Raw genomic sequence first — 27209 nt, 5'->3', positions numbered from 1 at the left:
CTGGTTTCAAGGACTACTCGTGGGCTTCTGAGAGATGTAGTCTGATCTAGCAGCACCAACCTTACATTTTAATTAGCCATGATAGGAATAGAAACCTCCATGTTACAGGCGCAGTATATTGCAGAATATCAGACACTGGAGACAAAGGAGGAGGGCTGTTGCTTTCAAGCCCTGTTTGTTGGCTCTTGACTGGTCACCATGATTGTTGGACATCTGATAGGTCACTGTGAGAAATAGGGCACAGGGCTAGATGGACCCTTGATTTAATCCAGCAGGGCCTCTCCTCCTCCCAGAGGGGAGGGGTTGTGAGCGGGAGCAGCTTCCCACAGGGGTAGGAAGGCGTACTCAGCTCCCTGCTCCTGATATCTTCTGCTGCCGTGGCCAAACCTTTCAGCTGGCCAACAGGGCCAGCTGGTGGGTGGTGCTAGCCACATTTAAACAGCTGTGGCAGTGCTCAGCTCCCAGTCTGTTCCTGCTTTCTTCGGATCTCCCTCCCTCCCTCCCTCTTAGGTCAGCTTCTTTTGCATATTGACCTTGCTATGGACTTCAGATGGTTGCCTTGGTTGCCCAAGGGGCCTGGTAGGACTTTTTTTATCCATTTGGCAAATTGGCACCAGCCTCTCATTTTTTTCGCCTACCTCATAGCAATTTGTCACAACTTTCTGGTATTGGAAGTTAGGCATTGGAATATGTGTGCTGTGTTGGAGGATTGGGTATGGGCCATCATCTACCCCTCCTCTTTTGGGTATTCTGCTAAAGGAATCCTGCGATCGTGGATCCTGTTCAATGCCCTGCTGGTGGCTAGGGCCATGGCACAACCCCTGGTGACATCATGGGGGAGCTTCCAGATGTATTTGCATCAACAAGCTCCTCCCATTGGTTGTTAACCCTGATATGACTCCCTGCTGAGCGGGGTGGAGTCTTGTATTGCTGTTTCATCCAGTGCCTAAGCAAATACTACTCACATGCTGTAACCAATAAAAGTTGTGGCCTAATTTTGCCCATTAACCTAAAATAATGTGTCTTTGTGTCTTATTATACTCCTATGCGGGTGGTGGGTCCTCGACTCACAACATTCTTCTGTGCAACTTGCTCCTGCAAGAGTCAGCAACAGTCATCTACCTGTATGGCTTTAAAAGAGGATTGGACTATTTGTGGAGGAAAAGGCTATCAGGGCTGCTAACCACGGGGGCTATGCTCTGCCTCCACAATTGGGAGCGTGAATGCTTCTGCATACCAGTTACTGGAAGCCACAGGAGGGGCGAGGACTCTTGTGCTCAGGTCCTGCTTGTGGGTTTCCCACAGGCATCTAGTTGGCTACTGTGTCGATGCTGGACTAGACAGGCCACTGGCCTGATCAGCAGGCTCTGCTTATGTTCTTATTCTCCTAATGCATAGGAGTCTTTAGGAAAACAAACACTACATAGTATTCCCAGTGCCCAAGCCTGAAATACAGTTTTTTACCATCTTCAGTCTGGAAAATAATTATTTTTAAAATTATCCATGCGCAACCAACACACACATCCCTGCTGTGAGCAAAAATCATGCAAACAGGTCACCATGCACTTAATTTTTATAGATTGCAATGCTTTAAGATTTTGTAGACCATGACAATCGCACAGGCCTGGCTGTGCATGCACTAAACACCAGCTGATGTATCTTGGTGGGAGGCGGAATGTTGCGTGAGGGTGGGCTGCGAGGCTGCGATGCGTGGCCTCACCCTGTGAATGTGAACAGGTGGTGGTTTGGTGTTTAATAATGTAGACTTGAGGAATGTTCGGGACCTGCGCAATATAAAAAGAACAATCAGAATATGCTATTATGGGTGCTGGAATCTCATTTAAAACCTAATTAGGTCTAGTACAAAGCTAGAGTAGGCTTGTCTTGGGATAAAGAGATTGATGTGTCTGCATGAAATGTGTGGTGCCTATTCATTCCTCTTCTCGTGAAAGAAGAATAATAAAAAATAAGGTTTGTTAAGGAAGCAGCATTTCTTTTTGTTAACTCTTCGTTTGTGTATTGCCACTGTTTTGTGTGCTTCTGTGCCTCTTGATGAAAAGGATAATTGTATTTGTCTAGTTTTTTCTTCCTCCTAAGCAAGAGGCACCCAAAGTGCTGCCATCCAGAAATTTTGGATTCTAGCCCCCATAAGGTCAGAGATCATGAGGGTCAGCAGTGGTGATGATGAAGGATCGCAGTGGAAGAGCATCTGCCTTGCATGCAGAAGACCCCAGGTTCAATCCCTAGCATCTCCAGGTAAGGCTGGGGGTGTTCCCTGCCTGGGGAGCAGCTGTCAGCCAGTGCCAACAACACAGATTTACCAATGGTCAGACTTGGTACAAGGCAGTATCCGATGTAGTCACAGGTTCCCCACCCCCGTTCTACAGGGAGGACAAGGCTATAGCAATGGAACATAGGAAACTGCTTTAGATGGACTCCATCAGGCTCATAGCTGTCAACCTTCCCTTTTTTTGTGGGAAATTCCCTTATTTCAGCGCCATTTCCCGCTGCTTCCCACGGCTATCCCGGATTGTTAGATATCCCGTAGACTGTCTCTGGGGCAGGTGAGGCTGCTGATCCCTTATTTTCAAATCTGAAAGTTGACAGCTATGATCAGGCTACCCCTGTGGGGGTGACCTTAGGCATAACTCTTTGCTATGTTCATTTGCCTACTATAGGACTAGAACAGTGTTTCCCAAATTGGGCCTCCAGCTCTTTTTGGACCACAGTTCCCATAATACATGACCACTGGTCCTGCCAACTAGAGACGATGGGAGTTGTAGTCCAACAACAGCTGCAGACCCAAGTTTGGGAAACAATGGATTAGGTAGACCAATAATCCAGGTAAGTATTTTACTTTCCTTTTGGTTATGCATACTGGGTGGTAGCCAACTAGGTTTTACTTAGAGTAGACCTACTGAAGTGAATGGACTGAACTCAGTCATGCTCATCAATTTCAATGGGTATGCTCTTGATTAAAACCTAGTTGAACACCACCTACTGTTTCCCCCATTTTCCTCTTTTTAGCCTTTGCCCTAAATAAACCTTTTGATTTGGTTTTTGAGCCTTCACTGGTTTAGGAACACCAGAACATGAGAAGTTGCTTTAGACCAAGTCAGACATTGGGTCCCCCTAGTCCAGTATTGTCTGCACTGACTGGCAGCTCTCCAGTGCTTCAGGCAGAGGCTCTCCCAGCCCTACCTGCAGAAGCTGGGGATTGATCCTGGGACCTTCTGCATGCAAGGCAGATGTCCAATCTGGGAGTCACTGGCCCTCTCCATCAATTGCCCAGGAGCCCCGGGGTGCCTGGAAACCAACCTGCATCCTTCCCAGATGAGTTGTGCATCTTCCAGGTCATGCTCTCAAAGCCTCTGGGTGCTGAATGAGGCCCAGAGACCTCTTTTCACGTCATTCCTTCCTATTGCATGCTGTAATGATAGAAGTTAGCCCCCTCTCTCCCACCACTAGGTGGCGCTGTGCTCAGATCTAGCCAGCCCTCTTGTGTGCTCAGTTTCAACAGAGACAGACAGGCAATCAATCTTTGAGTCTAATGGCATCTTGAGCAGTATTTCTTTATGGATTGAAACAGTTAAGATACCCAATTAATTAACAATGATAACAATGAATAAACAAAGTCACCAAAGAACCCAACCCGAAATCACTGTTGGTTACATGACAAGGATGTCAGTTATTTGCCACTAATTGGATCACAGTCTCTTGTCAGAGCAGGCTCCTTCCAGGTCTGTTACTATGCACCCACTTTCCCTCATCTCAGCTGCACACTCTTCCCTTCCCCTCCCTCCTCTCCCTCAGGTCTCTCTTTGCCAGCCGACTTTTATTCCCCTTGATGTTTCCCTTCATGCTAAACTTCTCACTCACCCCACATTCTGCAACGCCACTGAAGTGAGCATTACAGCTGTACAGGCAAGCACTGTTTTCTCTTTTCTTTCTGTCCTCTTCATCATTCAGCTCCCAATACGTGCATGGTGCAGAATGCCCCGGTTCAATCCCTGGCATCTCCAGGTAAGGCTAGCAGATATCACTGCCTGAAACCCTGGGGAGCTGCTGCCAGTCAGTGTAGGCAATATTGAGCTGGATGTACTAATGTTTAGTGGGCTCATGCAATGAAGAGCTGGTGTGGTACAGTGGTTAAAGTTTGCGAGACCAGGGTTCAAATCCTCACTCAGCTATGAACTTCACCTTGGACCAGTCGCTGCCTCTTGGCCTAACCTACCCCACAGGGTTGTCATGGGGATTAAATGAGAATGAGGGGAACCATGCATGTCTCCTTAAGCCCCTTGAAGGTGGACCATAAACACCAAAGATGCACCTCTTTGTCCTTTGACACCTGAGGTATATATGTTCAGGCATACGCCTTGTGATTGTGATTTCTTTTAAGCTGTTTTTGATGTTGTACTTTAAATGGTTGTGACTTGCTCTGGGATACTAGGGCCACTAAATGGGTTTAAAGGAAGCTACTGTTTCTAGGCTGCCCCTTCTAACAGGAGGGCAGACTGAAACCTTATTTTGTGCCTCAAAGCTGCTACCTTTTAAATTATAGCCCTTCTCTGGGGATGTGGAGGAGAATCTACTTGCCAGTTCAGCTAGTGTTGACTATAGCGCTATTTTGCTCTCTTTATTTCATTGTGTAATCTGGTTTACCAAGTTAACCCCTCCCCCTTTCCTAAAGTATCAGGGTCAGGAGAGGGTTAAGGATCCCAGGATGCCACATTGGAAGAAGAACACTGGCAAATGAGAGGGCTTCAATGCAAGGGGCATGCAAGGTCATAAGGAGATCCAAAAAGGTGCAACCAGGAAGTGAGGCATCTCAATGAGATGCAATTATATTTCAAGCCTCATCTGGAGGACTGTGTCCAGTTCTGGATACCACATTTTAAGAATGGCATTTGCAAACTGTTGCATGTCCTGAAGAGGGCAGCTAGGATGGTGAAGGGTCTGTCTGGAAAACCAAGTCCTACTGAAGAAAAGTGGAATGAGCTGGGTGTAGGTTTAGCTTGAAGAAGAAAAAATTAAGGGGAGACATGACAGCTGTCTTCAAATATCTGTTGGGCTGTCATACAGAAGATGGAGGAGGCTTGTCACTGGTTGCTCAAGAGGGCAGAACTAGAATTAATGAGAGGAAATTGCAAGGAAGCAGTTTCTAGGTAATCATTAGGAGAAACTACCTAACAATAAGCTCTCTTTGGCAGGGGGAGATTCTCCCTTGCGAGGTGATGGGATTATCTTTGCTGGAGGTACTTAGGCAGAGGCTGAACTGGCAATCTTCCAGGGATGTTGTAGTTGGGAAGGAACATGGGAAAGTTTATGACTCGGTGCATTTATCTCTGTATTGTCTTTACTGGCTGGGAGTGGCTCTCTGGGATTTCAGGCAGGAGGTCTCTCCCAGCCCTAACTGGAGATGCTGTTGATTGAAACTAGGACCTTCTGCATGCAAAGCAGATGCTCTACCTATGACTTTGGCCCTTCTCTAATAGATGGCAGGAAGCACCTTACAGTAACCAGCATTTCACTGTTTTAAAGGGGGGGAAATGACATGGTATTTCTTGAGCTATCACCTGGCTAGTTTTGAGGTTCAACTAAGTAGCTAACCTGAGATATCTCATCACTTCCAGGACCACAAAAGGCTTTGCACTTGCTCTCTTTCCTTTAAATAAGCACCACAAGCCACACCTTTATACCAAATCAGACAGGATTCTCTCCCAGCCTTACCTGGGGATGCTGGGACCTATGACATGCAAAAGAGATGGTGTATGGATGAGCTATGGCTGTTTCCCCTAGTTGCATCCTGCACTGCAGATCCTGCATTGAGCAGAGGGTTTCACTGTGTGACGTCTGAGGCTTCCAACTTTAAATTTCTATTATTCAGGAGACATTAAGCTGGCTGGAAGCTGATATACATCCTGGCTTAGGGCTTACATATGTTCCTGTTTAATGGAATAACAACACAGCTCCCCCACAACCACTAAGGCCGCCAAAACTAATCTGTAGCATTTTTTTTAAAAAGCCTATGCTAAAATATAATTACTTAAGGCGTTTTAGGAGCAAACATTGCTTTTTCTTCTTCTTTTCACCCCCAGGCTTTGCCTACCCATCTGGGTTTGCTTGGATGGACAGAATCAAGGCTGTGGTTGATTTGTTTCTCCCTTAGAACTGCCCAACTTCAGTTTGATGCACGCTTGACTTCCCCCACATGCTGGAGGAGCCAAGATGTGTCAAGAACAAGGAATTGCTTTTGTATGAAAAGGAGTTTCTCTTGTGCAGGTCTTGAAATGCATTTTATATAGATAAATCTGGGTGTCTCCATTTGAACCAGGATGACCTATAATGAACAACACATCCCACCTATAAACCTCACTGAAAACAAGAAGGGGAGGAGCTTTCCTCAGCCCGAGGGCCACAATATCTTCTGGGGGGGGGTCACATGCCAGTGGGAGGCAGGTCCGAAGGCAGTCATGTGGGAGAGCAGCAAGTCTTGTTGTTCTGTACCTGCTTTCACCAGCAGATCACAGGGTGGACTGCAGCAGTCTAAAATTCAGTATTAAAAACATTTAAAACAAATTAGTCACAGGAATTGGGAGGGCCCAGAAAACACACACCTCAGATATCAAATATCAGGGTAAAGAGACACGTCTTCAACATTTGTCATAAGTTATATAGCGAGGGTACCTGATGCACCTCTGTGGAGAGGGAATTCCACAACTCAGGAGGAGGATGCCCTCTCCTGGGCCACTGCACTTCTGAGGGTGATGGAACTACTAAGAGGCCCCCACCTCTGCTGACCTTAACACCCCCATCAACCCCAGTCTCCCCTTGGCCAGTCCCTCACCTGCCTGCCTTTGTGCAGCCAGCCCAGGCAGGTGGCACTTCCTGCCACCTACCTCCTCCTCCTCCTCACGCTTGGTCTATTGACTCCATGGGTCTACTCTGAGAATGACTAATGGTGGAAACGCCAATTTTAAAAACCATTTATTTATGACCAAGATGGGGAACCTCTAGTCTGAGGGCTGAGGGTGGCCTTCCAGGAGTCTCCCGAGGCTAAGTACTTCACTGGCGAAGGAGGAGATCATCTGGCAGTGGGAGGCTGTGGCATGATGAGTGGGTTTGTGCCTTGAAGGTCTCCATGGCTGGAGGCTGGCTGATGTCTGGCGATGGACCTGGTGGAAGCTGGCAAATGTTGGGAAATGGAAGCCAGTAGCATTCACATTTGGATAATGGTGGACACTGCAATTCCTGAAACAGACTGTTGTTTGGGATGTAAGCAGGTTCAAACTCAGCTTTGGAAGCCCGTTGACAGAAACTGTGTGGATATTTGTGGACTGAAGCTGGGGGCATATACGTGTGTGAATGGAGAGCAGCTGATGAGTGAATGTGTCTCCATGTGTGAATGGGAGGTTTTGAATGCTGTTGAGGCGAATGGTATGTGTCTGGATGCATTGGACTGGCATAGGTAGCCCGCCAGATGTGACATTCCTGGGAATTATGTGACAGGAGCCAGCTCCAGGTACAGGGTGGAAGGATGAACCAGCCCAGTGGCTATTCAAAGGTGGAAGCCAGTGGAAGTTGGCAGGCTGAAGTCAGGAATGAAACTGCCAGGCAGATGCCAGTGAAAGTCCCTGATGATATTGTTGGGTGGTAGCCCTCCCTGTCCCTGCATTTGCCATGGGAGATCTAGCATCCCAGTTCTCTGGAGCAACCCTCCCTAGTGCACACGAAGGGTGGACTACAAATGTTTTTAAGGAGCAACCCCAGCCTGAGGAGGCAGCTCAGGGGAACAGCTGAAGACCCAGGAGGGAAATCTAGGTCTATTCCCTCCTATCCACTTGAGTTGCCAACACTTTGTTTTCTTGGGGCTCCTGTGCCTGCCTCACCTCGATAGCTGACAGAAAAAAATAAAAATAAAACAACAATTGATTTTGTCACTCGGAACCCCGCATCACCAATAAACTTGTAAGGACCCCCAGATGTTAAAAAGACCACTTAGGTGAACTGTGCCTGCTGGCAATTATTCCCTCAGGAATAATTGCTGTCAGCTTTTAGAAGAAAGAGACAAGGTGCTATGTAGAGGCTCAGCATGTGAGCTACAATGAGCCACAGAGACTTGAGTTTTATTCGCACCTCTGCTATGAAACTCAAGAAAGAGTTGTGGGGAGGGGGATAGGCTCTTTCTTCAACTCCCCTCCCTCCCACCCACCTATTTACAACACCATCCTCCCTGACACTTCTCTAACCTTTCTGAAATCCTTTCAGCTGGCATGGTTTAATATTAAGCGTCTGCCCTTCTTCAAGGAATATAGGACCCTGACTTGTACCCATCAATATATGGTGCCCATGGTGATCCCAAAGTCCTACTGAGTTGCCAGCACAGTTCCCCATCCTCCCCACTCCCCAACACTGACATGGGATCTGAATTCTAAAGCTGAGGAAGCTGTTCCAGGCTGTGTACACCCCATACATTTATAGCACATTTATAGCACAAGCCATGAGGGACCACAGAGCAACTATGTGAAGACAGATTGGTGAGGGGGCAGGAGCCACGAGGAGAGTCATGGCAGAGACAGAAAACAGAGGCGCCATGAGGCGAGAGGTGGAGTCTAAAGTTGGCTCAGCCACAAGGAGATGAGACTTGTTTCTGGGTGACAAGAGAAGAAGCTGCATTTGTGTCTAGATGAGGAGAATCCCGGGAGAGAGCACCATGGTCCCGCTTTTAAAGAGTCATGGTTTCAACTCAAAGAATCCTAGTTATACCTGGATTTTAGGACTTCACACTGGGGACTGTAGTTTGTTAAGGGTGCTGAGGGTTGTTGAGAGGACCCCTATACATCTCACAGAGCTTTAACTTCCAGAGTTCCTTGCAAAGAAGGATTGCCAGTTAAGCAACTCTGAGAATTGTAGGATTGATTGCGAGGAGTTTCATAGGATGCTTCACAGAATGAGAGCATAAAGGGTATGTGTGAATGGCATCTACCAGCTGACTTGCTCCTCATGACCAAGATGCAAAAAAAGAGGAGGCAGTTTCAATGCAGAATCCAAACCCCCGTACTTGAGATTAAGGTAGAGCTTCCAGTGGCTCAAAAATTTAGTCCAGCCTGAGTATTATAAGCCTTGGAATGAAACCCTTCTCCTAAATTCTTAGTAGGGCAAACTGTGGTTGCTTGGTGGTGAAAGAAGGAGGCTCTGCTAATCCATTTACATCTTTCTTTCTTTTTAAAAAAGTGGGGCACAGGCCAAAATGGAATAGGTGGAAAACATAAGGCCCCCCCCCACCACCACAACAGTACCTGCATGGGACACGCCATGGAAACACTTCTGTCAATTTCAGTGGGCTTTGATTGAAGCGGCAAAAGGCCACTTTAATTCGCAGCAGGTTAACGTTTTGATACCCGAAAGCTCTTCCTGAATGAAAATAGTAACAGCCAGAAGAGATTATGCTGCTTATATTTATGATAACCCCAAGCAACCATTCACAACCCTTGTCCCATGGAACTGGCAATGCCTTGATGCTTCTTATCTACAGCCCTCTAGATAAGAGAGACTTTCACCAGTTAGCATTCTTTCCTGTCATTGGGGGGTGGGACTTCTCTGCAGAGGTTATATCTGTTCATTCTAGAGCCTAAGGAAATGTTTCGTCCATTATTTTATTCTTGCACAGCAGGGGCAGAGAACCTGTGGCCCTCCAGCAGTTCTTGGATTCCAACGCCCCTCAGCCCCAGTCAGCATGGTCCAATGGTCATGGATAATGGGAGTTGAAGTCCAGTAACAGCTGGAGGGCCACAAGATCCACATCTCTGGCTTAGCAGTATTTGAGCTCACAGTTAGTTGCTTTGTGGGGAGACTTTTTGGTTCAAAAGGTGGGACGCAATATTTTAATTACCATTTTAAATGACATTAGATCTTTTGAAACTTTGCAATGTCGTGATGTACCATATTCAACATTCTGTTCCTCGTCTGATTTGGAAGAAAGTCGATACATTTTAAATGTCAACATGGAAATGAATTCTGATCAAAGGAGGGCAAGCTAAATAGGAACACACGAAGCTTCTACATACTATGTCATATCGCTGGTGCACTCATCCCAGCCTTTTCTACTCTTGGCTGGCTGTACCTTTTCAGAGCCTCAGACAGAACGCTCTCTTCCAGTTCTGCTACTTGAGTTCCTTTTAAATTGAAGGACCTTTTGCAATGCAAAGCATGCACTTGAGTTGGCAATTCCAGCTGTGCCCCTTCCCCGAGGTTAACAATGATTCAATCTTTCCATATACTACAGAAAGAGGAGAAATTAATTTGGTTCCAGTTTTCAAGTTAACTTGCCCCGTTTTCATGTCTTGAACTGAAATGTCACATAAAATTCAGCTATCCTTTGGAATTCACTCTTCTGAATTTTCTGATACATATCTTTCTTTTTTTAAGCATACCAAGAAGAAAGCATTGGAAGGTTAGTGTATACTGAAACACACAGGTTTAGTGGAAACAATGGGCAAAATGGCACTAGAGGAAATTGCTTCGTGGGGAATGTCTGTCTTAGGCAACATTGCACACAAAAATGTGCCTGTTAGGAGGAATACATGTGAAAATGAATACACATTTTCTGTTCAGTTCATAAGTTTAGTGTTCCATCCAAAGACCATACAAAACTGTAGCAATATTATTAATAAAATAATACAGAACATACATAGCTTGATTTCAGATTAAACCTCCGAATCACCAAAACAACTTATAGTGATTTTATCCAACTCCTTTTTCCTGATTTTATTTTATGCAGCCAGTGTACAGAAGGCCACTCTCTGTATTGCAAAGCTATTAGTGCCTCTCGAAAGAAACCAAACAATTTATGCTGGGGTGTATCTGCTTGCATGTGTAAAGTGAACTCTTGGGTCTCTACACAAGGGGCAGCCTAACAGATAATGAGTAAAGTTTTGTACCTGAGGTTGTCCACAGATACAAAGTTTGTCTGTGTACAGCCATCCAAGACTGCAGTGAGCATCACTTGGAAATGCAGCCCGAGGAAACTGGTGAAAGTTTGGTCAGATAACTAGCTGTAAAATGCCCTGTTCTTGAGAGTGCATACCAAGGGGGGAAAAGCTGTGTTTCTATTTAGCTGTAGGTCCCTTCTGAGTTCTATCCAGAAGAGGCAATCCCTTAGCTGACATTTATTCAAGGCCCAAGCAGAGCTCAGTTCTGGAAATTAGTAATAGTCTAAAACAACCAACTCTGGTATCACTCAATTCCATATAGCACAGTGCAGGAAAACACTCAATGGGCATAGTAGCAATTCTTTTAATATACTTTAACTGAGTGCAGTCTGCTATTGCCTTAATTGTTGGCTACTCAGATTAAGTATGAAGAAGAGCTGCTGATATTCTTGATGATAGAGAGTATAGCTTCCCAAAAAAGTTATTCTGCATTGTTTCCAAAACTTTAATGGAGTTCAGGACAGAGCTCCAGATTTCAACATCGCAGAGTATTTGACTTAGCACTTTGCTACCAAATATATTTAGGGCAAAGTAATTCAGAAATGGATGAATGGAATTTAAGACTGGAATAATGAGAAACTGGGCAAAACTGAAAGAGACAAGATTGTGCTTCCCTACCCGTGCTTACTGTCCCTCTAGTGACGGGTTCTCTTCTCCTGTTCTTTTCAGCCACCAGCATTTAGGTGGGTGGGTTTTTTTGGGGGGGGGGGCGTTGTTCTTTAAGTTTGCTTTGGGAAATTAGCCAACTATACATATTTCTGCATTGCAGAGGTTTGGACTAGATGGTCCTCAGAATTTCTTCCAAGTCTATGATTTTATATTATTGCTAGGAACACAGCTGAATGAGTTAACCCGTTGCTCAACCTTTAGGTACATGCATTGCATGCAGTGGATAAGAGAATTAGACAGCAGATGAAGGGAAAGATCCCCATCTTAGATGCCAGAAAGTCACTTTTAGCCAGAACAGACAATACTGAGCTCAATGGACAAATAATCAAACCAAGCATAAAGAAGTTTTCTATTTTTCTGCATAACAGATTGCCAAGATCTGAACAAGGCATCTCTTCTTTCAGCAAGATGGTTCATGAAACACTTCCTTTTAGGGCAACTGGTCCATGAAACTTGCATACCTGATGCTATCGTGGAGACTGCACACCAGCAATGCCTGAAGATGCTGGACCAGATAGAGGTTTTTGGATAGCATGTTGTGGATACAATTTGCAGCACCAAATCCATTTCCCGTTCTTTTTCTCCACCCCCCTCCCTTGCAGTGAGCAGCTGAACATTAAATTGGCAGCAAAATCCATTGCAGACCCCCCCAGAGACTCATTAAAGACCCAGATAACTCTGACATTGAGCACAATGGCTTCTGCTTGATCGGCTATGCCAATTTCTCAGATGTACAGAAGGCAAGATGGGAAACATATTTCTTATTAGGGCACACATGTAATGAGGCAATTGCTAAAATGCTCTGGACAAGACTACCTATTAGATGTTTCTTGCAGTATGACTACTTTTGAACCAAGTGGGTTTCAGCTCAAGGCGGAATGAATTGACATTTCAGTTTGACACTGTTACTATTGGTGGCAGTTAAGTAAATGATCCTGTTAGGATCCCATGCTTTAAAAAAACCATATCCTATGACAAAAATCTAATAAATAATCATACTGACAGGATGTGTGTCAATGTACTTTTTGTGCTTCTGTGACTTTACTTTGCACACATGCAGTTTAGCAGCTGAGCCAGAGGAGAGGTTGGAATATACAGTAAAGCCCACTAAGGGTGGTTGCTTCCCCCCCCCGTCAAGTTTCTAGCCCTCTTGATTGCAGAGGAAAGCTTTGAAAAGACTGAACAGTGTCCCTGTAGCTCAGTGGTAGAACATTTGCTTTGCATGCAGAAAGTCTAATCTCCAGCGGCGTCTCCAGATATGGCTGAAAGAGGCCCCTACACAAACCCGAAAGTTGTTGAGCTTTCACAAAAATGCAAAGAGAGAGAGAGAGGTTTCTCGATTGATTTGCCTAAGATCTGCCTTTCGAAAAGTTTCCCCGGATGTCTGGTAACATCTAGGGAAATCCAGACGTATGGCAGCCCTAACATAGACCAATGGTCTGACTCTGTATATGGCAGCTTCGTATGTCCTCCCCCCCCTCTATTCCCATAGGTTCCCAGTTGTAGAAAGTGAGCCAGGCTACCCCAGACTGTTTCTGTCTCATTGGCCAGTTATATCCCTGCATCCGTCTCTAATCAAACAGACCAATATTTAATTTCTACAGAGGGCAAACAAATGCAGTTTTCTTTCCTCCTCCTTCCTTCTCTCAAAATGGCATCTGAGTCCCCTGATAGCCATCTGCTTCTCTTCCCATCTGCGATGGATGTAGTGTTATAATTGGACATACGCTTTTGACACCTACTAAGAAGAGCTGCCAGCTTCTGTAGCCAATTTTAAGCCAAGGCTTCTTTGCTGTCCTCCCAAACAGGCTTCTTATTAAGGGACTGTCAAAAGGTGGGGTGAGTGAAGGGTTAACAAGGATTCTTGTCTGGACTAAAAAGAGAAAAAGCAATTATCGCCCCCCTCCCCATTGCCACTCCAACATCTATTGTGTTAGGCATAGGTGGCTCCTCTTGCTGATAAAAACTATGCAATGGAAAGTTTTCCTGCTCAAGCCCCATTGAAATGAATGGGGGTTGCTCAAGAGCACTGCTGCATTGACCCATAATGAATTGCTTCAGCAGCAACAAAGCCTCGAGTTACCATGATTTGCAGACAAGGATGAGGGAAGATATTCAACTCAGTTCACATTTATTTCACTTTTTAGTTTTATTTCAGCAATTTACATACCGCATAATCACAGTCATCTCTAAGCAGTGCACAGGAGACCAGCTGTAGAGGGCAAAAGATGAGTGAAAACTGTGAAATTAGAGTTGATTTTAAAAACCTGCTGGGATAAATAATAATAAAAATAGGCCTTCAGGAAGTGAGAGAAGTTCAAGAAGGAGAGGACCTGTCTGACTCCAACTGGAGGCAAGTTAAACAAAATTGGACCATAATACTGAACACAAGACTCTTTTGGATCTAAGCTGTGCATCCAAGCTATGGGGACCATTAACAGTGACTCCGCTGAAAACCTAGGAAATTGAACAGGGATATAAAAAGCATCAGGTGGTCCTTGTAAATTAATACAGGAACCTTGAACCTAACCAACTAGTATATGAGCAACTAGTTCAAGCTTTGTAGAGTTATGTGCTGGCAATTATTAAATGGACACAAGATTTGGGGCATAATATACAATTTGAAGATTGGGAAAAATTATGGAAAGTGAATCTGAAATTCACGGATTGCATATTGTTGAAAGAGAACTACATGAAAATGATGTATAGATGGTATATTACACTGGTAAAAATGGCAAAAATGGATAAAACAGGATCAAAAAATTGTTGGAAATGCAAAGAGAAGGAAGGCACTTTTTACCATATGTGGTGGGAATGTAGAGTTGTAAAGAATTTTTGGGAAATGATATATAATGAACTGAAAAAAATGTTTAAAATGGCATTTGTAAAAAAGCCAGAAGCCTTTTTGCTGGGTATTTCAGGTCAAGAACGGCCAAAAGAAAAAAGAAAAATATTTATGTATGCTACAACAGCGGCAAGAGTTTTGTAAGCACAAGGCTGGAAGACAGGAGAAGTACCAACAAAAGAACAATGGCAAGAAAAATTGATGAAATATGCAGAATTAGCAAAGTTAACAGACAATGTACATGAAAAGGACAATAGTGATTTTAAAAAAGATTGAGAACCTTTCACAACTTACCTATAGAAACAACAAAAAGAGATGGACTCATTGGCAGGTTTCACAACTTTAAGCAGAATATGATGAAAGATAGTGTAACAACATGTATAGTTATTTAACTTGCAGAAGATAACAAGTAATGAAATAAACCAGAAAGGGAAGATGAAGGAAGTCAATGGGAGGGTGGGGATTGTAAAATATAAAATTTGGATAATTGTATTTGCAATTTGCTATAACAAAGAAACCCAATAAAAATGCATTTTATTTTATCTTATTTTATATAAAAATACCTTGCAACCTTTGCTGTCACCTTCTCATCTTGATCTCCCAAGAGAAAGGACACTGTGGCAGTGGCTGGGCGACCTGGAATGGACAATGAAAGAAGGGTGATAATCTTATACCTCAAGTCTTTATAAAGCATGCAAGCCAGAAGGGCATGTGCCACCGATTCATTACTGCCACCTCCACAGGGACATAAGCGTTTTTGTGTGTGGAATCTGTTGGAATCATCCCTCAAGTACAGCCCAGGGCAATACATTCAATCTTGAAAAAGTAAAAGCGCATCTATATTTTAGAATTGCTTGGTTATACAGGTAGGGTGGCAATGCTTGGTGTAAGGGCTGCCAACGTGAATAAAATATTCGGGCCCCCAAATAAGTCCTGCCCTGTATACTCGATCATGTGACACAGCACAAAAACACAATTTGAATGGCAATGCCCATCAACTGGGGGGGGGGCAGCCCCCTCAGATACTTTATTGGGGGGTGCGCAAGGGACCTCAGTCCCAGGGAATTGGCTCCTATCCTTGGCATCTCTGGGCCAGGACCAAGTGTAGGCCCACACTGAGTGCATTACAATAATTGAGACGAGGTTAAAGGCAATTTTACCTAATTTGCACTTTCTGAAACAATCTGTGGACTGAAACACAGCTACTCTTTGAAATTTACTCCTTTATGATGGTCTGACTCACTACAAGTTATGGTTACCATTAGGTCTGATCCTGCCTGTGTGATCTCCAAAGATACAGTATGAATCCAACTCATAGCTAGTGACTGGAATTCTAGAATTGGAGAGTTGGAAGAAAGAGATACCTTGAGGTATCTAGTCCACCCCCTGCAATGCAGGACTGGGCAGCTGTCCCATATGGGGATTGAACCTGCAACCTTGGCATTATCAGCACTATGCTCTAACCAACTGAGCTATCCAGGCTAACTTAATGTGGTAGACCAAACAAAAACCTGCAAAGTTGACCGACTCAGTCCAAAGTTTTGGAACTGAGACCAGGCAAGGGTGTGCTTCCTTCCATGAACTTGTGAGTTCCAACTGATGGTTCATTTCTCAGTGGCAGAACATTTGCTTCACATGTAGTAGTGCTGGGAATGTCCCCAGTTTGAGCCCCTGGAGAGATGCTGCCAGTCAGTGCAGGCAATACTGAACTAGATAAGCTGCTTCTGTGGACTGCAGCATCCCCATAGCTCCAGGCTTGAGAGAACCTGGAGCATAGTTCTGTGGCGAGTTGTCTGCCATTCTTAGGAGGACTTGGAACAGCCCTATTGATTGTGGCATGCAAGATCCTGGCTGGGGAGGCGAGTGCTGACTGAGCGCCTGCCTTACCAAAAGAGCAGGAAACCAGCTTTTAATATGGTTTGCTTGGCCGACTCCCTTCATGCAATATTGAAAGGGCGCTTTCAGCAATGCATCACCAGCTTGGCTGTGGCCCATAATGGATTACTGATCTCTCTTAAATGCGACAACTTTGCTCCCATGTTCTATTATGCAGTGGCTCCTTCCCAGGCAGCTCAGGTTCACCAGTGGGCTTGGTTTAATTACAGGATGTGAGCGATGCCAAGTGCAAAGACTCTTTGGCACCAGGATATTCAAGCCGGGCCAACATAGTACTTGTTAATTTATTGATCCATTAATTTTAAGACTGGGCGGGGGAGGGGGGCAATATGTACAATACCAATTACTGGGCACTTTGCATTCCTAAAAGTAAATATATCTTGATCAAGTGAAACACTGGCACATAGAATCGGTGTCTGGACATTTCCTCCACTCACCCACTTCCAATTATGGCGACTGTTTGCATTTAGTAATCATATGGAAATGCCAAGGTTTTGTAACGTGATGCTCCGCTGAAGCGAAGGTACGGTTGCCATATGTCAAAAAGTGAAAATCCGGACAGGAAAAAAAAAAGGTTGGCAGAGTTTTTGAGCTATTTTTAAGGAAATTCGCCAAAATCTACACTTCCAACGTGGGTTGCCATGCATCTGGGAGTTGCCGTTCCCACCTGCACACTGTTTCCGACAGCCAAATCCCAGCAATGTCCAGAAAATTTCGGACGTATGGCATCCCTGTCTTAGGTAAACCCCCACATTCTTACCAGTTAAAGCACTATAATACCACTTCAAACAGTCATGGCTACTCCCAAAGAATTCTAGGAGGTTTAGTATGTTAAGGGTGCTGAGAGTTGTTAGGAGGTCCTTATTTCCCTTTTAGAGCAACAATTCTCAGAGCGGTTTAACAATCAACCCCTTTTCACAGGGAACTCTGGAAATTGTTGCTCTGGGAGGGGGCTAGGGAGTCTCTTAAGAACTCTTGGCACCCTTAACAAAATGCAGTTCCGATGAAAATAGGGGCGTCCTATTCCATAATGATGATGATGATGATTTTATTATTTATACCCCACCCATGTGACTGGGCTGCCCCAACCACTCTGGGTGGACTCTAACATATATTAAAATATAATGTAATATAAAAACTTCCCTATACAGGGCTGCCTTCAGGTTTAGTCTTCTAAAGGTTGTATACTTCCTTATCTACTTGGCTCAGGAGTATCTCCATACTCTCCAACATTTCTTCAGTGAAAATAGGGACGTCCTAAGGCATGGGTAGGCAAACTAAGGCCCGGGGGCTGGATCCGGCCCAATCACCTTCTCAATCTGGCCTGTGGACGGTCTGGGAATCAGCGTGTTTTTACATGAGTAGAATGTGTCCTTTTATTTAAAATGCATCTTTGGGTTATTTATGGGGCCTGCCTGGTGTTTTTACATGAGTAGAATGTGTCCTTTTATTTAAAATGCATCTCTGGGTTATTTGTGGGGCATAGGAATTAGCCCCCCCCCAAAAAAAATATAGTCCGGCCCCCCACAAAGCCTGAGAGACAGTGGACCGGCCCCCTGCTGAAAAAGTTTGCTGACCCCTGTCCTAAGGAAAAGTGGGGCGTTCCTGGATCAAACCAGAAACTGGGGCAGCTTCTGTATATTCAGAACTGTCCCTGGAAAATAGGACCACTTGGAGTGTCTGGAATTCTTTTGAGGAAGCCACGGCTGTTTAAAGTGGTATCATAGTGTTGTAAATGTATGGTCTAAAATTTGTTGAAAGCTCCCTGCACACATAAGATTAGTATTTCAGGGAGAGAGTTAGGCTACAGCCCTTCTCCTTGACAGGACCTCTTCTCTGTGCAGGATGGGAACCATGAGCTGATGCCATTTAAACATGTATTTTCACCCATCTGCAATACAAAGTGTTGGGGTCTAAAGTACTTCTTGGTGCACGCTGAATGTCATTGACTTCTTGCTTCACAGGACTGAGCCTTATTACAAACAAAATACTTGGCTGATATACTCTGGGGCCCAGATATAACTGCCCATCACATCATTAATTGGCCACAAACCTGAGGCATTGACCTCATGAGTAACTTGGCAATGCTCTTGTTTCTCCATAGCAGCCAGAGCAATTATAGGGCAGGAACAGAGGGGGCTGCCCTATATCTTTAGGCTAAGATACCATGCTTTCTGAAGTGGGTAAGATGGTAGCTCCACATTTCCAAATAGGGGCTATAGCTCAGCAGCGGGGCATCTGCCTTGCATGCAGAAAGTCCCAGGTTCATTTCCTGGCATCTCTAGGGAGAAACTCTTGCCTGAAAGCTTGCAAAGCCACTGCAACTTGATGCAGAGATGGGCCAGTGATCTGAATCAGTACGAGGCAGTTTCCTGTGTTCCTCTGATCAACGCTGATTAGGTCAGAGGCAAACAACTGAACTGGTGAAGCACTGAGTCAACACTAGAAATAAATAAAGAGGTAATGAAGTCGCAAATTTATTAGCAGATAAAAGAACCATAACTCAGTGGCAGGACATCTGCTTTGTACGCAGAAGGTCCCAGGTTCAGTCCCCAGCATCTTGAGATAAGACTGGGAGGGACCTCTGTCCAAAGAGCTCCTGCCAGTTAGACAATACTGAGGAAGATGGATCAATTAGGGCTGCCATACATCTGGATTTTCAAAGGCAGAATTGACATCTGGGGGAATTTAGCAGGACTTTGTCATGGAAAAATGATGTTTTTGGTGTCCTAGATCAATCCTCTGACAGGCAGCTTCCTAAATTCCTGTATAAAAATTGACCAGACTGGAGGATGACTCTTACTTCAGTACTGGTGATGAGGCACCATTATCTAAGGTGCCTAGGAGCATGAAGGTATCTTAAGGGGTGTTGGCAGGCTGAATGGCACCCACTTTTCCTGCACCCCTTTAAGTCACAGTCTCCCCCCTCAAGTCATAGGTATTGGGCATATCCATTTCATAAAACTTTCTTCCCTTCCACGCCCCAAACCTGAGTACTGATTCCACCCTGTTTATTCACAACACATAAATGTATGGCATGGGGTGTGGGTGTGTAAGGGAGAACTCAGAATAATATGCTAATAAGTGTGTTTGTTAGTACGTACATGTGTGCAAGTAAGGGGGGATGGAGATTAATATGCTCAAAGGCAAAATTGACACTGGTCTTTTCCAGTATGAACACAGTGAAGTTGTGAGAAACTTACATCCCTCCTCCCCACCGGCCTTTATCACCTCTATTTATAAAAAGGAGCTTAATGTATGATAGCAATAAAACTATGATGCTAGCAAAACAAGCCAGATTCTCTCTCTCCCCCCCCCCCCACTTGCTCTCAGTCTGTGAGAAGTGCGTGGGCTGAGGTCTGCTGCATTGCCGAAAGGGGTTTGTTTCTCCTCTTTCGTTTTGCTCATTATGTTCCCTCGATTGTCTCAAAATACCCCATTAAGGGATCAGCACTGCTTCTTGCAACTTTTTTTTTAAAAAAATAAATGTTCTGAGCCATCTAGGATTTGGGGTGGTTGGTAACTCAGATGGGGAATAAGCAAAGTCTAACCAAGGAAGCTCGTCAAAAATTAAAAGTGTATAGAAACAAGGAGAGCCATCAGAAAAAGCTCTATTCTAAATTGCTTGTTTCCTCCCAATAAGAGGGTAGTTTGTAAAGGATTGGAATAACCTAATAATGGATAAGATTTCCCTGCAGCTAAATAGGATGTCAAATATTCTGATCACTTCTTAGAAAAAGGGCACAGATTCTTAGCACACACAGAGTCAGCAAGAAATATTTTGCTTTATGCTTCTTTGTTGTACACCTCCTCACTGTTTCACTGTCAAATATCCAACTCTCTTTCTGCCAATGATTGCAGGTATTACATCAATCATACATTCATAAGATTCTGGGTTCAGTCTGCCCATCCCCAAGTAAGGCTGGGGGAGACCCCTGTCAGTGTAGACAATATTGAACTAGATGGACAAATGGTTTGACTCAGTATTAAGCTTCCTGTTTTCCATGACTTGTAAGTAGGGGATGGAGGGGAAAAAATGATTCAGTTCACATTTAAAAGCAAAACTATTTTTCCTACACTCTCACACTTCCCAAAACAAAATGTGAACTGAAACACAGCCATCTTCCAAATGTTCCACTTCTTTGAATTTTGCACTGCAGTTCTCCAGCCCAGCAACGTGCACATAAATTCACATACTAGTAGAGTTAAAATGCATTATATCAGAGGGAAGGTTAGGAAATTTGCACAAGGCTGTTGGGTTTTTCTGAGGATTCGCAGACTGACATGGGAATGTGGGGAATGGAACTTAGTAAAAAGAGAAAAAGAGAAATGGAGAAAATCCAAAATTGGTAATTTGTTCCTCCCTAATTGTAAACAAGCAGACGTTGCATGGTTGTCCCATTGTCCCAATTGTATTTTTTGTATTGTATTTGTTAAAGTGAGCAAAAATAATATAGTAGAATTTAAAAATAAAACAGGAGCAGGATTTCATCAGAACCATGTTATATTCAGTTACATGTGGCACCATGAGATTTAGTTGTGTCCCACAAGGCCGAAGGCATTTTGCATTGGGCAGCAGATCTTCTGCACCTTCCCCCCTTGTTTTAAACTTTTTAATTTTGTTAACAACTTTGCTTACGGGGTAGATGGGTGTGTATGGGACCACAGCATGTCTCTGCATCTTAATTTGTCCAGACAAATTTGTTCCACGGGCATGTTCCCTGAGGTTGTTGTTTTTTAATCACCTAGAAATGCTCTTCCTAGCCTCTAACACCCCTATTGTCTTCCAAAAAGTCTCGATCTGACACCTCCATCATGTTTAAGAGAGCATGTTTAATTGAGGAGGGGCGGGGCCAAGCCAAACAGAACAGAACAGGAAAAGCAGTCTCTCAGGCACTGTGGATTTTGGGGGTGGGGGGACTGTGTGTATGTGTTTTGGTCATGTCCACTTTGGGTAAGGCCCTGTCTACCACTGGTATGCAGCCCTCACCACTTTCTCCAAAGGAAATGAAGCCCTTGCAGGGAGCAGGGAACAGTTCCTAACTGCTGATGTACATCAGCAGTGATGATACATGAGCTCTTTTTTGGGGGAGAGGGGGGATTTCTAACCATGAGGTATGTTATGTATTGAAGTTCTCACCCTGGCCACCAGGAGTATTGTGTATGTAGTTTTCACTCAGGTCCACATCAGTTACTTTAGGCGGGAAACCCTGGCTTGTTGTTGCTACAATGCTGACAGCCGGCTGCCTATAAAAGCAGGCCGGCTGAGCTGTTTGCTGTTCAGTTCTGTTCCAGCTTACAAATAAAAAGCTGCTTTGGAGAAATCGCTGTGTCGTCTGCTATGTCTACCCACTATTTAACAATGTACATACAAGTGCAGGAATGCAAGAGGCACCATGCAATACACAGCCTATTTCACAAACATCAGCATCTGTTTTCCATTTTGAGCTGTGGCAGCATTTCGCCAAATATACACCTTCAAACCAAAAGAACAACTCGTTGACTTTTAAACTGTGGACGACAAGCAGAGTAAATGAAAAACGTGTGCAAGAGACAGAGCAAGACCTCCAGAAACACATTTGCAGATTTGCATTGGCGGGAGCCGATGTGAGGAGCATGCCTGTGCCATTTTCTGGTCCTGGCTCTTTCTTTGTTCTTTTAAATGTGGCAGCCATTTTGTGCTGTATGCCATGCCCCCAAAGCAGCCATGCTATGTTATGCAATGACCTCATGGCAGCCATTTTGTGACTGGTGCCCACAGTGCTTTCTTAAAATTCTAAATGTGTCCACTGACCAATAAAGATATAAACCCAGTCCTCTCATATTGGCATTGCTTTTTAAAAGCACCACTGCCTATTTTTGAGTTATGGAGCCCCCATTGCTGGTTTTCCAGGACATCTGCCCAATTTCTGAAAAATAACCCAGGACGCCATTTTCGGAGGTGAATTCCATGACATGTCTTGGAAAATCAGGACATATGGCAGCCCTTTCACCAACCCACCAAGGGAGAGTGGTTTTCTGGGAACAAGTAGGGCCATTGGAGCATCTGGGGTCAGGCCCTGCCTCTCCATGTGCTCTTGTTGGGAAATGGAATGCCCCAGGAAACCTCACTGCATTGCCTTCTACTCAAACCCCTGTTTTGCTTCACTGATTGCCATTTAGAGTAGTCTTTTTTGAACACCTGCTCTCCCTGAAGGTTCAATTCTAAGGCTCAGTCTGCACATGCACCAGAATGAAACATACCTGCCAACATTTCTCTGATGAAAATAGAGACATCCCATTCCATAATGATAATTTTACTGTTTATACCCCACATATCTTTCTGGGTTGCCCCAGTCATTCTGGGTGGCTTCCAACATATATAAAAACATAATTAAACATTTAGCATTAAAAAAACCCTTCCCTATACAGGATTGCCTTCAGACGGCTTGAGGGTAGGATAACTTCATACCCTCCAACATTTCTCCAATGAAAATAGGGACATCCTAAGGAAAAGCAGGACATTCTGGGATCAAATCAGAAATTGAGATGTCTTCTCTAAATCAGGGACATCCTTAGAAAATAGGGACACTTGGAGGGTCTGAATAAAGTGGTACAGTCCTCCTGAGACAATAAAATGTACCGGATCTTACATCATAGTCCTTTCAAGAGGGGCTGGTACCCCACAGCAGTGCTGGCAGCCTTCAGCCAGCCTGCCCAGGATGGATCTGAGCTCATCTTCCTCCCTTCATCCCAGCAACACTGCTCCCCTCCAGCAGTTACTCTGGCAACCTTCCAAATCCTGGGGCAAGGGGGAAAGAGTTCTCTTGTATTGTTAAAGTCCCTCAATTGTTCTTTTGATAGTCATAGCTCAGCCAGGTTGTTTTGCATAAGGAATTCCTTTGCAGCTTGCATTCTCCCTTCATATCACATCACAAATAACCAAAATCCTAGATTTATTAATTTATTAATTAGAGCTGATGAAGCGGCTGGGCCAAAGCCGAAAGGACGCTCAGTTGTGGATATGCCTGGAAGCGAAAGGAAAGTCCAATGCTGTAAAGAAAAATATTGCATAGGAACCTGGAATGTAAGAACCATGAACCTGGGTAAGTTGGGTGTGGTCAAAAATGAGATGGCAAGAATAAATATTGACATCCTGGGCATCAGTGAACTAAAATGGATGGGAATGGGAGAATTCAGTTCGGATGACTATCATATCTACTACTGTGGGCAAGAAACCTGTAAAAGAAATGGAGCGGCCCTCATAGTCAACAAAAGAGTGGCAAAAGCTGTACTGGGATGCAATCTCAAAAATGATAGAATGATCTCTATAGGAATCCAAGGCAGACCTTTTAACATCACAGTAATCCAAGTTTATGCACCAACTACTGGTGCTGAAGAAACTGAAATTGACCAATTCTATGAAGACTTACAAGACCTTATAGAAGTGACACCAAAGAAGGATGTTCTTCTCATTATAGGGGATTGGAATGCTAAAGTAGGGAATCAAGAGATAAAAGGAACAACTGGCAAGTTTGGCCTTGGAGATCAAAACGAAGCAGGGCAAAGGCTAATAGAGTTCTGTCAAGAGAACAAGCTGGTCATCACAAACACGCTTTTCCAACAACACAAGAGACGACTCTACACATGGACGTCACCAGATGGGCAGCATCGAAATCAGATTGATTATATTCTCTGCAGCCAAAGATGGAGAAGCTCTATACAGTCAGCAAAAACAAGACCTGGGGCTGACTGTGGCTCAGATCATCAGCTTCTTATAGCAAAATTCAAGCTTAAACTGAAGAAAGTAGGAAAAACCACTGGGCCGGTAAGATACAATCTAAGTCAAATACCTTATGAATACACAGTGGAAGTGAGGAACAGATTTAAGGATTTAGATTTGGTGGACAGCATGCCCGAACTATGGATGGAGTCTCGTAACACTATAGAGGAGGCAGCAACGAAAACCTCCCAATGAAAAGGAAATGCAAGAAGGCAAAGTGGCTGTCCAACGAGGCCTTACAAATAGCGGGGGAAAGAAGGCAAGCAAAATGCGAGGGAGATAGTGAAAGATACAGGAAATTGAATGCAGATTTCCAAAAAATAGCAAGGAGAGACAAGAAAGCCTTCTTAAACGAGCAATGCAAAGAAATAGAGGAAAACAGCAGAATGGGAAGAACCAGAGATCTGTTCAAGAAAATCGGAGATATGAAAGGAACATTTCATACAAAGATTACCGTAATAAAGGACAAAAGTGGTAAGGACCTAACAGAAGCAGAAGACATCAAGAAGAGGTGGCAAGAATACACAGAGGAACTATACCAGAAAGACATGGATGTTTCGTACACCCCAGGTAGTGTGGTTGCTGACCTTGAGCCAGACATCCTGGAGAGTGAAGTCAAATGGGCCTTAGAAAGCACTGCAAATAACAAGGCCAGTGGAAGTGATGGTATTCCAGCTGAACTATTTAAAATTTTAAAAGATGATTCTGTTAAGGTACTACACTCAATATGCCAGCAAGTTTGGAAAACTCAGCAGTGGCCAGAGGATTGGAGGAGATCAGTCTACATCCCAATCCCAAAGAAGGGCAGTGCCAAAGAATGCTCCAACTACCGCACAATTGCACTCATTTCACACGCTAGCAAGGTTATGCTTAAAATTCTACAAGGAAGGCTCAAGCAGTATGTGGACCCAGAACTCCCAGAAGTGCAAGCTGGATTTCGAAGGGGCAGAGGAACCAGAGACCAAATTGCAAACATGCGCTGGATTATGGAGAAAGCTAGAGAGTTCCAGAAAGACATCTACTTCTGCTTCATTGACTATGCAAAAGCCTTTGACTGTGTCGACCACAGCAAACTATGGCAAGTTCTTAAAGAAATGGGAGTGCCTGATCACCTCATCTGTCTCCTGAGAAATCTCTATGTGGGACAAGAAGCTACAGTTAGAACTGGATATGGAACAACTGATTGGTTAAAAATTGGGAAAGGAGTACGACAAGGCTGTATATTGTCTCCCTGCTTATTTAACTTATATGCAGAATTCATCATGCGAAAGGCTGGGCTGGATGAATCCGAAGCCGGAATTAAGATTGCCGGAAGAAATATCAACAACCTCAGATATGCAGATGATACAACCTTGATGGCAGAAAGTGAGGAGGAATTAAAGAACCTTTTATTGAGGGTGAAAGAGGCAGCGCAAAATATGGTCTGAAGCTCAACATCAAAAAAATGAAGATCATGGCCACTGGTCCCATTACCTCCTGGCAAATAGAAGGGGAAGAAATGGAGGCAGTAAGAGATTTTACTTTCTTGGGCTCCATGATCACTGCAGATGGTGACAGCAGTCATGAAATTAAAAGACGCCTGCTTCTTGGGAGAAAAGCAATGAGAAACCTAGACAGCATCCCAAAAAGCAGAGACATCACCTTGCCAACAAAGGTCCGTATAGTAAAAGCTATGGTTTTCCCAGTAGTGATGTATGGAAGTGAGAGCTGGACCATAAAGAAGGCTGATCGCCGAAGAATTGATGCTTTTGAATTATGGTGCTGGAGGAGACTCTTGAGAGTCCCATGGACTGCAAGAAGATCAAACCTATCCATTCTTAAGGAAATCAGCCCTGAGTGCTCACTGGAAGGACAGATCGTGAAGTTGAGCTCCAGCACTTTGGTCACCTCATGAGAAGAGAAGACTCCCTGGAAAAGACCCTGATGTTGGGAAAGATGGAGGGCACAAGGAGAAGGGGACAACAGAGGATGAGATGGTTGGATGGTATTCTCGAAGCTACCAGCATGAGTCTGTCCAAACTGCGGGAGGCAGTGGAGGACAGAAGTGCCTGGTGTGCTCTGGTCCAGGGGGTCACGAAGAGTCGGACACGACTAAATGACTAAACAACAACAAGGGTTTAAGGGGGACCCCCTAAATCTATCTATATATTTATATGTATATAATAAACAAACATTATATATCTCCAGAACACACTCCTTCTCTCACACATAAACACACTCTGTTACAAATCTCTGTCTCTTACAACACATATATACCCCCCTCACACACCCTCTCACAGGCACATATATTTCTCACACACAAGCACAAAATCTCTCTCTCTCTCTCTCTCTCTCTCTCTCTCTCTCTCTCTCTCTCACACACACACACACACACAGTCTGTCACACACCCACATAAACAATATACTGTATATTTCTCTCTCTCTCTCTCTCTCTCTCTCTCACACACACACACACACACACACACAGAGAGAGAGAGAGAGAGAGAGAGAGAGAGCTATTAGCTACAAATACCTTTCTCTCCCCACAACCCTCAATGCTAAAATCAACCTGGTGAAAAGATTATTAATTTCAGTCAGGGAAATGATAGTGCAGAATGGGGGGTTCATATCCGACGGTCATAGCCCTGCGATTCAGTTTTTCCCAACCTGTCACACAACCCTTGGTAAGCAAAGAAGAAGACATCAGCAGACCAAATCACAGGCTTCCCACATCACGTCTGTTGTGGCCTAGGTGGGAGATTATATCTCTGGATGATGCCCTAGCAACTCTCTGAATGAAGAAAAGTGGAACGGCAAAGGGAAACTTTTTCTCCTCTATGCACCTGTTTTTGCTTTGTTTCTGCTTTCCATGAGCTTCTATACACGGGAAAGCATTAAAAAAATGTACACTATACATCTGGAAGGATGCTGTGGCCTAATTTTGCCATGAGTGTAGAAGGGGGATGGGGAAGTTATTGGACTCCAGCTCCCATCAGCCTCAGCGTGGCCAGTGGCTATGGATGATGGCAGTTGTAGTCCAGAAACACCTGGAGAGACACAAGTTTTC

General features: G+C 44.3%; 2 long non-coding RNA genes across 2 annotated transcripts in view; both read right to left on the bottom strand.

Annotated features, from left to right (window-relative positions):
* Positions 1–6124: 6124 nt before the first annotated feature.
* Positions 6125–11658, bottom strand: LOC308468141. Its single transcript, XR_013981484.1, has 3 exons — positions 11610–11658; positions 9300–9414; positions 6125–6546 (listed from the first exon to the last, which is right to left on the bottom strand). It is a non-coding gene; the product is annotated as an uncharacterized lncRNA (long non-coding RNA).
* Positions 11659–15066: 3408 nt separating this feature from the next.
* The window catches only part of LOC308468140, a 29396-nt gene continuing 17253 nt past the window's right edge, over positions 15067–27209 (bottom strand). The window contains exon 4 of the long non-coding RNA XR_013981483.1: positions 15067–15141. This is a non-coding gene — a long non-coding RNA (uncharacterized lncRNA). The remainder of the gene's footprint in view (positions 15142–27209) is intronic.

This window comes from Podarcis pityusensis (assembly GCF_964106645.2).
Source record: "Podarcis pityusensis genome assembly, chromosome: Z".
Classification (NCBI taxonomy): Eukaryota; Metazoa; Chordata; class Lepidosauria; order Squamata; family Lacertidae; genus Podarcis; species Podarcis pityusensis.
The sequence above is the reverse complement of the archived record's forward strand: the minus strand, read 5'-3'. Positions and strand labels throughout refer to the sequence as shown.